At 51.0% G+C, this 15,242-nt stretch overlaps 1 long non-coding RNA gene across 1 annotated transcript; it reads right to left on the bottom strand.

Annotated features, from left to right (window-relative positions):
• Positions 1–6,233: 6,233 nt before the first annotated feature.
• On the bottom strand, positions 6,234–13,289 carry LOC110742068. Its single transcript, XR_002519339.2, has 3 exons — positions 12,703–13,289; positions 6,967–7,020; positions 6,234–6,861 (listed from the first exon to the last, which is right to left on the bottom strand). It is a non-coding gene; the product is annotated as an uncharacterized LOC110742068 (long non-coding RNA).
• Positions 13,290–15,242: the final 1,953 nt, after the last annotated feature.

Consider the following 15,242-nt stretch of genomic DNA (forward strand, 5'->3'; position numbering starts at 1 on the left):
TCAGGCTGGTCTCGAACTCCCAACCTCAGGTGATCTGCCCACCTCAGCCTCCCAAAGTGCTGGGATTACAGGCGTGAGCCACCGTGCCCGGTGGTGGAACACTTTTATTGGCCAGATTGTACTTCAAGGCCAGGCGCGGTGGCTCACACCTGTAATCATAGCACTTTGGGAGGCCGAGGCAGGCGGATCACGAGGTCAGGAGATCGAGACCATCCTGGCTAACACGGTGAAACCCCATCTCTACTAAAAATACAAAAATTAGCTGGGCTTGGTGGCAGGTGCCTGTAGTCCCAGCTACTCGGGAGGCTGAGGCAGGAGAATGGCCTGAACCCGGAGGCGGAGCTTGCAGTGAGCAGAGATCACACCACTGCACTCCAGCCTGGGTGACAGAGCGAGATGCCTTAAAAAAAAAAAAAAAATTGTAATTCCTATTTTCAGGATTATGTAAACACTTCATTTCCAGAACCGCTGTTTCCCCACTATGTGAATACCCTACATTTTGTTGGTTTCCTCATCTTACATGTATTTGGCAGAGGGTGTTTTGAGAATAAAACTTATTTATTGACGTTTAAGAGGTGCCCAGAAAAGGACACAAATCACAAGTGTTTAGCTCAGTGAAGGTTCACAAGGTGAGCAAAAGGACAGGCTCCTGGAAGCACCACCAAGCACAAAAACCCAGGCTCTGAGACGCCCCAGCACCCAGGAGCCCTTGTGTCCACACGCTGGACTAGTTCTGTCTGGCTTTGAGCCTGTTAAGTGGGAGCAGACAGTAAGTATTCTTACTGTGTGTGTGAGATTCGCCTGTGACCTGATACGTAGCAATCTTTTCTTCATTTTCACCGCTGTGTGTTATTTTGTTGTATCAATGTACCCCAATTTATCCATTTCTATGTTGATGGATATTTTGGGTTATTTCCAGATTTGGACTGATACAGCTAATGCTGCAGTTAACGTTCCTGCACGTGCCTTGCCACACACCTATGTATGCTTTTCTTTCAGGATATGTAGCGTGGACTTGCTAGGGGTGTGTGTGTGTTCACTTTTCAAGATATGTTGCCAGTTTTACAAAGTGATTGTACGAGCTGAACCTCCCACCCACAGTGTCTGAGAGTTCCCATTTCCTCAGATCTTCAGGACTTTGCGCTGTTAGTCTTTTTTTTTTTTGGTTTTGTTTTTTGTTTTTTTTTTTGAGACGGGGTCTCACTCTGTCGCCCAGGCTGGAGTGCAGTGGTGCAATCGTGGCTCACCGCAGCCTTGACCTCCCAGCTCAAGCAATCCTCCCACCTCAGCCTCCTGAGTAGCTGGGACTACAGGTGTGTGCCACCACACCGAGCTCATTTTTTTGTAGAGACAGAGCTTTGCCCTGTTGCCCAGGCTGGTCTCAAACTCCTGGGCTCAAGTGATCTGCCTGCCATGGCCTCCCAAAGTGCTAGGATTACAGGCATGAACCACTGCACCCGGCCATCAGTCTTTTTGATTTTAGACATTTTGGTGGTATGTAGCAGTATCTCCTAGATTCTTGGTCTAAATATGAAAAGTAAAATGATACAACTTCTAGACAATAACAGGAGGATATATTCATGACCCTGGGCTTGGCGAAGATTTTTTAAGAGGACACATAAATGATAAGTTGTGCTACATTAAAATTCAGAACTTTTGTTCATTAAAACACAGGGTGGTGAAAGGGGAAATCCCACAGTGGGAGATGTCTAATACAATTACCCAGCAAAAGACTTCTTTGCAGAGCCAGGTGCCATGGCACACGCCTGTAGTCCCAGCTAGTTGGGAGGCTGAGATGGGAGGATCGCTAGAGCCCAGGAGTTTGAGGCTGCAGTGAGCTATGATCACACCACTGCACTCCAGCCTGCATGAAAGAGCGAGACCCCATCTCCAAAAAAAAAAAAAAAAAGGCTTCTTTCCAGATTAGGCACATCTCAAAAGAAGATATCCAAGTGGCTAGGAAACATATGAAAATTGCCTCACTAATGTCCTCAAAGAGAAGCCAAGTGAGAACATGAGTCTGTTTTTGTTTTTGTTTTTTTGAGACAGGGTCTCACTCTTTTGCCTGGCCTGGACTGCTCAAGTGATCCTCCCGCTTTGACCTCCCTGTGCTGGGATTACAGACTTGGACGATGGCACCCGGCCATGAGTCTTGTTTTCTTTCCTTTCTTTCCTTTTTTTTTTTTTTTTTTTTTTTTTTTGAATAATCTCAGCCGGGCGCAGTGGCTCACGCCTGTAATCCCAGCACTTTGGGAGGCCAAAGCGAGCAGATCACCTGAGGTCAGGAGTTCGAGACTAGCCTCATCAACATGGAGAAACCCCATTTCTACTAAAAATACAAAATTAGCCGGGTGTGGTGGTGCATGCTTGTAATCTCAGCTACTAGGGAGGCTAAGGCAGGAGAATCTCTTAAACCCAGGAGGTGGAGGTTGCAGTGAGCTGAGATTGCGCCACTGCACTCCAGCCTGAGCAACAAGAGGGAAACTCCATCTAAAAAGAAAGAATAAAAAAGAAATACTCTCCCTGTGTTGCTCGGGCTGGGGTGTAGTGGCACAATCTCGGCTGCAACCTCTGCCTCCCAGGTTCAGGCAATTCTTGTGCATCAGCCTCCCAAGTGGCTGGGATCACAGGCATCCACCACCACAGCCAGCTAGTTTTTGTATTTTTACTAGAGACGGGGTTTCGCCATGTTGGCCAGGCTAGTCTCGAACTCCTGACCTCAAATGATCTGCCCACCTTGGCCTCCTGAAGTGCTGCAATTACAGGTGTGGGCCACCGTGCCCACCCATGAGTCTGTTTTGTTTTGTTTGTTTGTCTGTTTGTTGGAGGTGGAGTGTCCCTCTGTCGCCCAAGCTGGAATGCAGTGGCACAATCTCAGCTCACTATAGCCTCTGCCTCCGGGGTTCAAGGAATTCTCCTGCCTCAGCCTCCCAAGTAGCTGGGATTACAGGTGTGCACCACCACGCCTGGCTAATTTTTTTTTGTATTTTTAGTAGAGACGGGGTTTCACCATGTTGGGCAGGCTGGTTTCAAACTCCTGAGCTCAAGTGATCCGCCCAACTCGGCCTCCTGAAGTGCTGGGATTACAGGCGTGGGCCACCGCACAGGGCCATGAGTCTGTTTCTTAATGGGAAGAAAATGTTTAGAAACAGACTCCTCTTTATGTGCACAGTCCAAGTGCCCTGGATCCCCCAGGACACTTTCACACGTGTGACTGAGTGTCAGAATGCCTTCAAACCAACAGCGGCCTCCACTGCCTCTTTCAGTCCCAGGCCCGAACATTGTTGAAACTCAGCCTCAGTACCTGGCCTGGGCACATAGGGAGTCTGAGGGTTTCAGCTGTGGATCTCCCCTGCACTGTTGAGTGGCTTTCCTCTGGGGGGCTTTTAAGAAAGGTACTGGAGTCCCACCCTGGCTGTCATCACCTACTGCCTCTACCAGCCTGGCCTCCCACCAGTCCTGCCCTGGAGCTCAGAGCAAGACCTCCCAGAATCTGATTGTTCTGTTAATCACCTATGATGCCTGGAATTCTCTCAGTGCCAGCTTTCTGAGGAGCTCAAAACCATTTGCAGACCCTGCTGGTAAAATGGCTGCCCTGAGGTCAGCTGAGCTCTGTGCTAAATTACTTCTGCAATGAGAGGCAGTTTTCCAAACTGTGCCTGAGAGTCCCAGAGACCCAGAGCTCCTCACCCACTGGAGGCCTTGGGAGGAAGGCAATGTTTAAACAGACATTCTCAGACTCTCCCGTCAGGGTGGTGGTCTCCATGGTTACTGAGATGTGGTTCGCACAGTAGGTAGAGCATCTGCACACACAGCCACTCCACCTTTACACCTGGGCAGAGGGAAGCAGGCAGGATTGCGTCTGGGCAGGCGCGTAGGCCGGAAGTAGAGAAAGGAGGGATGCGTTTTCACTGGGGGACCCCTGGAGCAAAGCAGGTGGGGAAAAGTCCAGGACCCAAAGGAAGTGTCAGCTTCCCTGGGTATCTCCCCATCTTCAGCAAGGGGTCCCTTGGCTCACTTCCCCTATGCATGTCCCAAGCAGCCCACCCTGGCACAGCCCTGGGTGTTCTGAATATCCCACATCATAGCTGCTCTGAGCTGCCCCACCCAGACTCGACCTTTGAAAGTCTTACCCAGGCTGACTCACTGTCCTTCTATTACTTAGCCTTTCTGGGTGCTGTGTTTGGGATAACGGAAGGCACGAAGGGTAGCCTGGGGATTGCGGGCAGTGTTGAGAGTGTAATGGGGTGCGGGGAAGGCTGCAGACAGGAAGGAACCTGAGTGCCTGGAGGGGCAGGGAGGTATCTGGGGAGGATGGAGCCCCAAGCAAGAAGGGTCTCAGGTGGGGCTCCCACTTGCATGTCCGGGTGGCACGGGGGTGACAGCCTGTGGGGGTTTGGGCAGAGGTCAAGAGAGATAGCTGAGACAGCACAGGAAGCCCTTCCCACCCCTAGCTGCCACCTCCTGCGCCGCGGGTCCACGCAGCATCACTCCCTCTGTGCCTTGTGGGGCAGCCCCTGGGGATGGACAGAGTCTGGCAGTGGGTACAGGAACCCTTGCCACAGTGGGTGACCTTGAACTCCTGAACTCAAGTGATCCACCTGCCTCAGCCTCCTAAAGTGCTAGGATTACAGGCATGAGCCCCGTGCCTGGCCGTGAACTTTATCTTAATTTTGAAATAAGGTAGGGTTCGGTAGTTCATGCCTGTAATCTCAGAAATTTTGGAGGCTGAGGCAGGTGGATTGCTTGAGGTCAGGAGTTTGAGACCAGCTCGGGCAACATAGCAAAACCCTGTCTCTTTTAAAAATACAAAAATTAGATGGGCGTGGTGACGTGCATCTATAGTCTCAACTACTCAGAGGCTGAGGTGGGAGAATCACTTGAGCCCGGGAGGTCGAGGGTGCCATGAGCCATGATTGCACCACTGCACACCGGCCTGTATGACAGAGCAAGGCCCTGTCTCAAAATAAATTAATTAATTAAATAAAACAATAGTGGAGCATCAGGAAAAGAGATCTGGAAAGGGGGCACAGGGAAGGGGGAACCCTCCTGGGCCACCTGAAACCCCACTATGGGGATCACCAGCAGCCACCACCTCTGTCCCACCGCCATGTTAACGGTCCCAGCTGGGTATGGGGGGACTGGATTCTGCTTTTCCTCCCTGAGGTCCCAGCCTTGAAGAGCTGAGTTCTCATGAGGAGACTGGAAACTCTCCTCCAAGCCTCTCAGGGTTGCAAGGAAACGAAGCCAGCATCAGATCCAACCTCTCCAATAAATCCAGTGCAGCGATCAGCCCGTGCCTAACGCCCAGCACGCGGGGAACTCACTGGGTCTTGAGCAGCCCACTGCCGATTGCCAGAAATTTCCCCCTGTGCTGTATGGGAACCATTTCCTGAATCTCCCATACTAACCCCAGTGTCACCCTTAGGGTCCCCCAAGATCCCCACACCTGCCTTCCCCAGGACAGACTTGCAGAAGTGCTCTCCGCTTCCCGGGAACATGCCCACCGTCAGTCTTCCTCCCTGGCCGTGGCTTGGTTCCCCCACCACGTGGGCTTCTGTCTTCGGCGTGGGCTCCGGTTGGTCCATTCCTCTAACACTGGGATATGGAACAAGGGATTAAAGCTTCCCACAGCCACGGGGGCAACAGCAAGGCCTGAGCTTAAGGATAATTTCCCTTCTCTGCAAAGGCCAGGCATTTAGTCCGAATGGGCAGAGTCTGCAAAGAGTGGGCCAGGAAGGGACCGGGAGCCGCCACAGCCCAGATGGCCCAGAAGAGCAAGCGATTGTCCCCAACCTGAGCGAGGTCCCTGAGACCCAAGGTGGCCGCTGATCTCTTATCCCCAGAGGTAGGAGGGAAGGTGGGTGGGAGCCTGGGAGGGGGCTCCAGGCAGAGATCGTGTGTGGCGGGGAGAGCAGCCTGGTCTCCTACCCTGCCCCAGGTCCCTGGGAGGTTCGGGGAAGAGCTTCCTCCTGTTTGCCTTCACTCTTCACCTCCTCTCAACACTTAATGCCACCTTCTGGGTGCCCACTGTGTGCCCAGCACTTTCCTGTACCCCTTCTCGGTGAATTTTGAAAGATATTATCTTTAGTTTCTTACAGCAGAAGTCATATGTACTCCAGTTTGTTTGCAATGTAAGGATTACAAAAAATCTACACAGAGAAAGCAGCGGCTGTGCTGCGGTTCCCTCCCACCCCCACCTCTGCCCCCACGCCCACCCAGGCACAGTGGAGTGTGAGTCATTCCAAGTGAAATTAAATGAGATATTGAAATTAAATGGCATGTAGAGAAGAGAGTTCATTTTCTTCTCACCATTGGCTGGCAGCGCCTGGAGGGAAGATCGCGTTCATTTGATGCACAATTCATTTGCTCGTGGAGGAGAACTCGCTGCCGGGAGAGAATTTCTGAGCATCTAGCTTTTTTCTGGGGAGTTGCAAGGGAGCCGTAACCACCCTCCATCCTCAGCTGAGGCAGCCAGGGGCTCCTGGGGAGGTGAGCTGGCTCTCCAGGCTCCCAGGACAACTTAAGGGCGGGCTCTGGGACTCAGGATTCCCCCTTCTGTGCAGACACCACTCTGTCAAATATTTTTACAGCTGGAAGATGGAAAGATGCGGTGATTGGTTGTGAAGTCCTCAGCAACCTTTGATACGCTGGTGTGTTGGACCTTGGTGTGCCGGGGGTGCCCTTCCAGAGAGACTGGGCCATGTTGGGAGAGAGCCCAGCCCTGAGGCTCAGCCGTGAGCCGTCAGCAGCCAGCACGGGTACCACCTGCCTCTCAAGGGGTTAGCCCGGCACCAAGTGCTAGTGGGTAACGTGGCACCTGCAGACTTTAAATATAATTTTCAATCTAATTTTCAATCTCTGAAAAAGGAAAGAAATGAGCGTTGATTAGAGGCAGTCTACAGAAGGGGGTAAAAATGCAAATTCTGAACCTGACTGAGTTCAAATCCTGGCTCCGCCACTTACCTAGCTGGTAACTCTGGGCAACTTACTTCACTGCGCCGTGCCTCAGCGTCCTAGCTGTAAAATGGGATCATAATGAGTGTCTGTCTTTTACGCGTGCTGTGCTTACGTGACTTTTTGGTGTCTAGCACATAGCAAGCTCTCACTAAATGTTCACGACTGCTAATGTTGAGGGGCTTCTGTTTCCAGATGCTGGTCATTAAAACATGGCTGCATTTTTGTCTCACATCAAAATAGTACCATTGACATAGGTACTGTCATCCCTGTTTTTCAGACGTGGGAACTGAAGCACAGCGAGGTTAGGTGGCTTTCTCAAGGTCAGTCATTCTTTTTTATTTTATTTATTTATTTATTTAAAGACGGAGTCTCGCTCTGTCGCCCAGGCTGGAGTGCAGTGGCGCGATCTTGGCTCACTGCAAGCTCCGCCTCCCGGGTTCACGCCATTCTCCTGCCTCAGCCTCCCGAGTAGCTGGGACTACAGGCGCCCGCCACCACGCCCGGCTAATTTTTTGTATCTTTAGTAGAGATGGGTTTTCACCATGTTAGCCAGGATGGTCTCGATCTCCTGACCTTGTGATCCACCCACCTCAGCCTCCCAAAGTGCTGGGATTACAGGCATGAGCACCATGCCCGGCCTAATTTTTGTATTTTTAGTAGAGATGGAGTTGCACCATGTTGGCCAGGTTGGTCTCAATCGCGACCTCGTGATCTGCCCTCCTTGGCCTCCCAAAGTGCTGGGATTACAGGTGTGAGCCACTGCACCCGGCCAAGCCTGGAATTATATCAGGGTCAGTTCCGCGACTAGGCAGAGATCCCCTCGGTAAAGGGTCTGGGTGTCCCTGTGTTTTGTATTCCTAGACCTGCACTGTCCTGACTGGCAGCCACCAGCCACAGGTGGCTCCAGAGCCCTTGACCCCTGGCTGGCTTGAGTCAAGGTGTGTTTTAATGTAAAATACACACCAGCTTTCCAAGACTTAAGGCAAAAAGAAGAGAAATGGAAACTATCTTATTTTAATATTTTAATATTAAATCAAATATTAACATTGATTTAATATTAAAATTAAAACAATTTTAAAATTGATGACATGCTGAAATAATTTTTGGATAAATTGGGTTAAATGAAAGACGTTATTACAATGAATTTCACCTGTTTCTTTTTACTTTTCTATTTTTAATGTGGCTACTGGGAAATTGTAAGTGGCACTTGTGGCTCGAGCTAGATCTCTATTGGCCTTAGGCCTTGCCGGCCTGGCACCCCACAGGAGGTGCCCAGGAGAGCCTTGTAAATGGATGCATGGATGAATGAATGAATAAGCGGGTAAGTGACTGAATGAAGGAGTATGGGAGTGACCAGACCCTTGAGAACAGGACCACAGTGCATCAGAGTCCCGGCTGGCCCCATCCCTGGTGTTCTCAGACTGTACAGAGAGGCAGGTCCCTTGGTGAGGGGTCTGGTGCCCCCAGGTGAAGTGAGTGAATGGGCTGAGGAGCCGTGCCCATGAAGGACTGCCCGAGCATCCTCCAACCAGCCTACTCCCTGGGCAGGGCCTCACAGAAAGCCCCATGCTGACCCGGGAAGCAGCATCCTGCAGAACAGCTCAGGCCCCTCTGGGGTCCGGTGTGCACCCCTGGCCTCTCCCAGCCCCTGGCCCATGCATGTGACACTCCCATGCTTCTAGTGTTGCCTCCATGTGTTCATCCAAAGCCCACAGGGGGCCCGGACCACACTGTAGCAGGCTTCGAGCCACCTGCTCTGCCTGCCCCAGAGGCCTCACAGAAGAAGAATGTCAAAGCTGTGCTCAGCCCCCAGATCGTGATGCCCAGGCCAGCCCAGGCAGGGGCCTGCACACCCCAGCACCCACTTTGACGCTCGAGAAAAATTAACTTTGAAGCTGCCAGTCTGAGCAGCTGAGCCAGGCAGGCTTTAGGAAGAGTGCTAAGGCTTCTAACTCTGCAGCCTCTGGTGCACCCATGTACAGATGGGGCACGTGGTCTGAATTTCGCGGGGAAGCCCGCTGGACTCAACAGCACTCCCCTCTCTTTTCAAAGATGTGCAGAAACGCTACTCATTTGGAACACTTGGGAACAAATATTTTACTTAAGGTCTCAGGTAACTGACTTTTAGCCCTTAAGCGCAATGCTTAGTTAAACATGGTAATGGTTTAGGGGAGAAGTGTCTAACAATGGCATTTATACTTTTCTTTATGACCAGTGGTGGTGTAGGGAGGTACGAGGCTGGACTCTGTTGGATCAAAATGCTCTTGGCACTACTGGGCGTGGAGTACTGGCCTGGGAGTCCCTCCATAGCTCTCCCAGCAGCCACCCTGTTTGGATGTTGGGTGTCCTTTTCACAGTTCTTCGCTCCCCTGCTCTGGTCATCAGCTCTCTCTCCTGTGCAGGGCAGGGCAGCGTGTTCAACCTCCTTCCCTGCAGCCCCTCCCCCACAGCCTACCTAAACCACCTTCAGACGGCTGCTGCTGCTACACTCAGCGGGAAAAGCCAAGCTTATCCAGCGTATATACAGTTAGGCCCAAAGTTTGGGCCAGCTCTTGCCTCTGATCACTGGGGGTCTTTGGTTCCAGGCTTTGGGTCTCCCTAGGCTCCTCTGCTGTCTCCTGGTTCTCTGTCGAGGTGTGGACAGGTGAGGTCGCCAGGTATGCCCTCAAATAAATGGCATTCCTGTCCTTCTCCGGATATAATTGGTCTATGAACAGAAATGCCTGTTGCTCGAAGGCAGCAGGTTCCCTACAGTTAGCAAAGCACCAATCTGTGTGTCTTCGAGATGGTTTCAACATCTGCTACTTCCTGAATTTGGCAGGAAATAATTAATTCAACAAAGCAAGTTCACCCATGGGCTGAGGGGGGCACAAGGCTGAAATCCGGGAGCTACGCTTAATCCCTATCCACCTGGCCACAGATCCTGTCCCTTCCCCTACCCCACCCACCCCACGTCTCAGGGACTCACTTTACCTCTCCACTCCCACACACCCATCCCACCTTTCCCTACCACGTCGTCAACCCCAAGCAAAGCTGGGACCTCCGACTCTCTTGTTTTGGGAGGTCCCACTCCTGAGCCCAGCAAGCTTATAAAAAAATTCCACCCATTTACACCATTAAATACCATTTGTTCTGGAACATTTAAAAAATAATTTTTGTAATTTTGCATTTGAAATTATTTGGCTATAGGTAACTTAAATGGTAGGTAACTTAAATTTGGCTATAGGTAACTTAAAACGGTGGACCAGGCATAGTGGCTCACACCTGTAATCCCAGCACTTTAGGAGACCAAGGCGACCTCACCTGAGGTCGGGAGTTGGAGACAATCCTGACCAACATGGAGAAACCCCCTATCTACTAAAAATACAAAATTAGCCGGGTGTGGTGGTATATGCCTATAATCCCAGCTACTCAGGAGGCTGAGGCAGGAGAATCGCTTGAACCTAGGAGGCAGAGATTGCAGTGAGCGGAGATTGCGCCATTGCACTCCAGCCTGGGCAACAAGAACGAAATTCTATCTCAAAAAAAAAAAAAAAAAAAGGCCGGGCGCGGTGGCTCAAGCCTGTAATCCCAGCACTTTGGGAGGCCGAGACGGGCGGATCATGAGGTCAGGAGATCGAGACCATCCTGGCTCATACGGTGAAACCCCGTCTCTACTAAAAAATACAAAAAACTAGCCGGGCGAAGTGGCGGGTGCCTGTAGTCCCAGCTACTCGGGAGGCTGAGGCAGGAGAATGGCGTGAACCCGAGAGGAGGAGCTTGCAGTGAGCTGAGATCCGGCCACTGCACTCCAGCCTGGGTGACAGAGCAAGACTCCGTCTCAAAAAAAAAAAAAAAAAGTAACGGAGGCCATGACTGCTTGGCAATTACGCATATTCAGGAAGATTGGCAAAGCTAAACTTCATTTTGCTTCTAAACATACTGAAATCATTGCGAAGACTACACTTAATGACAGAGTTTCTGTGTCTTAAGTAAACTTTTATTAGCTTGGATTTTGCAGTTTTCTCCATATTTTAGAACCCATAAGATTTTTGGTTTTTTGTTTTTGTTTTAACTTTTGGACTAGGTAATACATTTTCATGATCCAAGTTGCAAGAGGAACAAAGGACATAGAGAAAAGTCTCCCAGGACCTCTGCCCGCCCCATCCCCTTCCTCACAGGCAGCCAAAAACCCTGGTTTCCAGTGGAAACTTATGGAAACGTCTTATGCTTTAAAAAGTGCAGATCCAGATTCTCCTCCCTTTTTGTTTTATTTTTATATTTATTTATTTATTTATTTATTTTTTTTTTTTTTTTTTGAGATGGAGTCTGGCTCTGGCACCCAGGCTGGAGTGTAGTGACCAGATCTCAGCTCACTGCAAGCTCCGCCTCCCAGGTTTACGCCATTCTCCTGCCTCAGCCTCCCGAGTAGCTGGGACTACAGGCGCCACCACCTCGCCCGGCTAGTTTTTTGTATTCTTTAGTAGAGACGGTGTTTCACCATGTTAGCCAGGATGGTCTCGATCTTCTGACCTCGTGATCCGCCCACCTCGGCCTCCCAAAGTGCTGGGATTACAGGCTTGAGCCACCGCGCCCGGCCATATTTATTTTTATTTTGAGATGAAGTCTCGCTCTGTCACCCAGACTGGAGTGCAGTGGCATGATCTCAGCTCATTGCAACCTCCACCTCCCAGGTTCAAGTGATTCTCCTGCCTCAGCCTCCCCAGTAGCTGGGATTACAGGTGCCCACCACCACGCCCGGCTAATTTTTGTATTTTTAGTAGAGATGGGGTTTCACCATATTCATGCTGGTCTCGAACTCCTGACATGGTGATCTGCCCACCTTGGCCTCCCAAAGCGCTGGGATTACAGGCGTGAGCCACTGCGCCCAACCTCTCCTCCCTTTTTTATGCAATGATTGAACATTTGTATGGTCTTCTACACCTTGCATTTTTTCACTTGGAGATCTTTCCATAGCAGCACATAACAGCCCAGGCGCAGTGCCGTGCACGTGTAATCCCAGCACTTTGGGAGGCTAAAGCAGGAGGATCGCTTGAGGCCGGGAGATTGAGACCAGGTTGGGCAATATAGTAAGACCCCGTTTTTACAAAAAATGAAAACAATTAGCCGTGCATGGTGGCGTGCTCCTGTAGTCCCAGCTCCTTGGGAGGCTGACATGGGAGGATCGCTTGAGCCCAGAGGGTAGAGGTTGCAGAGGGTGATACACCACTGCACTCCAGCCTGGGCCTGGCCCATAGAGCAAGATCTCGTCTCAAAAAAAAATAAAGACGGGATATAAAAGCTTTGTCATTCTTTATTTCTTTATGGCTACAAAGCAATCTTTTGCTTTTGGGTTTGAGGGTTTTTTCCGCCCCGGAACATCTTTATAGGCTCCTGGAGAGCTCACCAACCCAGGCATTGTCCACCTCCTGGCACTGCCCCCATTCCCCTGAGCTCTCTGTGCCCCAGCAGCCCTGCCCTGCTCCCTCTCACCCCAGCAGCAGGTGGAGCCAGCTTCCCAGGCAGCCACTGATCTGGCTGCCCGTCCCTGCTGAAAATGCCTCCGTAGCCAGCTGCTAGCATCGGCACAGTCCCAGAACAGGACCCCAGCGCCTGCAGGTCTCCAAGGATCACACCACTCACTCCCTCAGGTCCAGCCCGTTGGCCACCTAACCAGCTGATCCTGCCCTCCCGGCCCTGCCCTCTCTAATCCCTGCCCCGCCATCTGCCCCTCCGGCCCCTCCACTTTGCTTCCACACCCACCTCACGCACACCATCAGTCAGGATCTCTGCCCATGGCCGCAGGCTCCATGAGGCGGGGGTCTCACTTGTCTGTTCCCCAAACTGCCAGCACGTGAGCGAGCATCCAGCACTTATGAGATGCCCAGGAAGTAATGTCAGGAATGAACGAGCGAGTGAGAGACTGCCGTAGTTCTTCCTGTCCCAAGCACGGGCTAGGAAATTTGAGACCTGACTCCTAATCCCAAATGCCCCCTCACTCATGGGGGACCTCCAGCAACTTGCTCCCCATGTGACAGCTTGACTCTCCTTACCCGCATCAGTGGGGCGCCCCCAAGGCCGGCGTACCTCCTCCGTCCTTTTCAGCGCCCCGCCCATCTCTTTTCCTCCCCCTCATCTCCTGCTGTCCTGTGGCTTCTGCTTTCTGGCTTCCTTCCTCTTTCCGTGTGAATCCTCTTGTTTTCTTAGCACCCACTTTGCCCTCGTACCTCCTCCCTGCAGGAGGGCTGCCCCCCACCACCAGAGGCCAGGCTGTTCCTCTGTGTGTGTTTTTGAGACAGATCCTCACTCGTTTATCTGGGCTGGAATGCAGTGGCGTGATCGTGGCTCACTGCAGCTTTGAACTCCCGGGCTCAAGTGATCCTCCCACCTCAGCCTCCCGAGTAGCTGGGACTACAGGCGTGCACCACCATGTCCAGCTACTTTTTAAATTTTTTGTAGAGACGAGGTCTTGCCATGTTGCCCAGGTGTGGAACTCCTAGCCTCAAGTCATCCTCCTGCCTAAGCCCTCCAAAGTGTTGGGGTTACAGGTGCACACTGCCATGCCTAGCTATGTTCCTCCCTCTCTGCTGCAGAGCCAGCCACTGGGACTGCGGGGCCCATGCACCCTCGGCTCTGCCACAGCAGTGGGGCTGCCTGGCATCTGTGGGTTATACAGTCATGTCAGGGCCTGGCTGCTGTGCTGGGTGAAACGATTCTTCCCTCCCTTGACCTTCCTTCCCTCCATTATTGTTTTATTACAGCCTCATTGAGGAGGTATTTTCTTTTTTTCTCTTTTTTTTTTTTTTTTTTTTTTTGGAGGTGGAGTCTCACTCTGTCACCCAGGCTGGAGTGCGATGGTGCGATCTCAGCTCACTGCAACCTCCACCTCCCAGGTTCAAGCAATTCTCCTGCTTCAGCCTCCTGAGTAGCTGGGATTATAGGTGTGTGCCACCACGCCCAGTTCACTTTTGTATTTTTAGTAGAGATGAGGTTTCACCACGTTGGCCAGGCTGGTCTCAAACTCCTGACCTCATGATCTGCCCACTTTGGCCTCCCAAAGTTCTGGGATTACAGGCGTGAACCACTGCATCCAGCAAGGAGGCATTTTCATGCCATAAAATTCACTTGTTTTAAGTATTCAATTCAATACTTTCAGTGAATTGACAGGTCTCTCTGCCCCTTTGCATGCCCTCCTCCTTCCCAGCCTCAGTCCCAGGTAACAACCCATGTGCTCTCTGTCACTGAGGACTTGCCTATTCTGGACATTCCATATAAATGGAGCCATACCGTATGTAGAGTTGTATGACTGGCTTCCTTAAGCGTGTTTTTGAGGTTTATCTACATTGTAGCATGTATCAGCACTTTATTTCTTTTTATGGCTGAATAATACTCATTCATAGTCCGGGCACGGGTGCCCACATCTGTAATCCCAGCACTTTGGGAGGCCAAGGCGGGCAGATCGCTTGAGCCCAGGAGTTCCAGACCAGCCTGGGCAACATGGTGAAACCTCATCTCTTCAAAAAAATACAAAATTTACTGTATTTTTGTATACAAAATGCCGTAGTGGTGCAGCATGCCTGCAGTCCCAGCTACTCAGGAGGCTGAGGTGGAAGGCTCACTTGACGTCAAAGCTGCAGTGAGCCGAGATCGTGCCACTGCACTCCAGCCTGGGTGACAGAGTGAGACCCTGTCTTCCCCAAAAAGCAAAAACAAAAAAACAAAACCAAAAACATCCGCCATCATCTGGCTGGACCACATTTGGTTTATCCGTGCATTCGTTGACCCACAACCCACAGTCGGCTTGTTTCCATCTGTGGCTACTGCGAGTCAAGCACTGTGAACACGTGTGTCTAAGTCTTTGTATGACCATGTGTTCTCTTGGGTAGTACCTAGAAGTGAAATTGATGGGTCGCATGGTAAATAAATGCTTAACTTTTTAAGATTCTGCCAAACTGTTTTCCAAAGTGGCTGTATTACTTTACCTTCCCAGCAGTAATTTAAGCATTCTTACCCACCCTTACCAATATTTGTTTTCTTTTTTTAAAAAAATCACAGCCATCCTAGTGTGTATGAAATGGGATCTCACTGTGGTTTTGATTTGCATTTCCCCGATGACTAATGATGCTGAGCATCTTTTCACGTGTGTTGACCATTTGTATATCTTTTTTGGTGAAATATCTACTGAAATCTTCTGCCCAATGGTGTTTTTGTTTTTGAGACAGGGTCTCGCTCTGTTGCCCAGGCTGGAGTGCAGCGGTGCGATCATAGCTCACTGCAGCCTCTACCTCCTGCGCGCCAATGAT

The sequence above is a fragment of the Papio anubis genome, chromosome 18 (assembly GCF_008728515.1).
Source record: "Papio anubis isolate 15944 chromosome 18, Panubis1.0, whole genome shotgun sequence".
In the NCBI taxonomy this organism is placed as follows: Eukaryota; Metazoa; Chordata; class Mammalia; order Primates; family Cercopithecidae; genus Papio; species Papio anubis.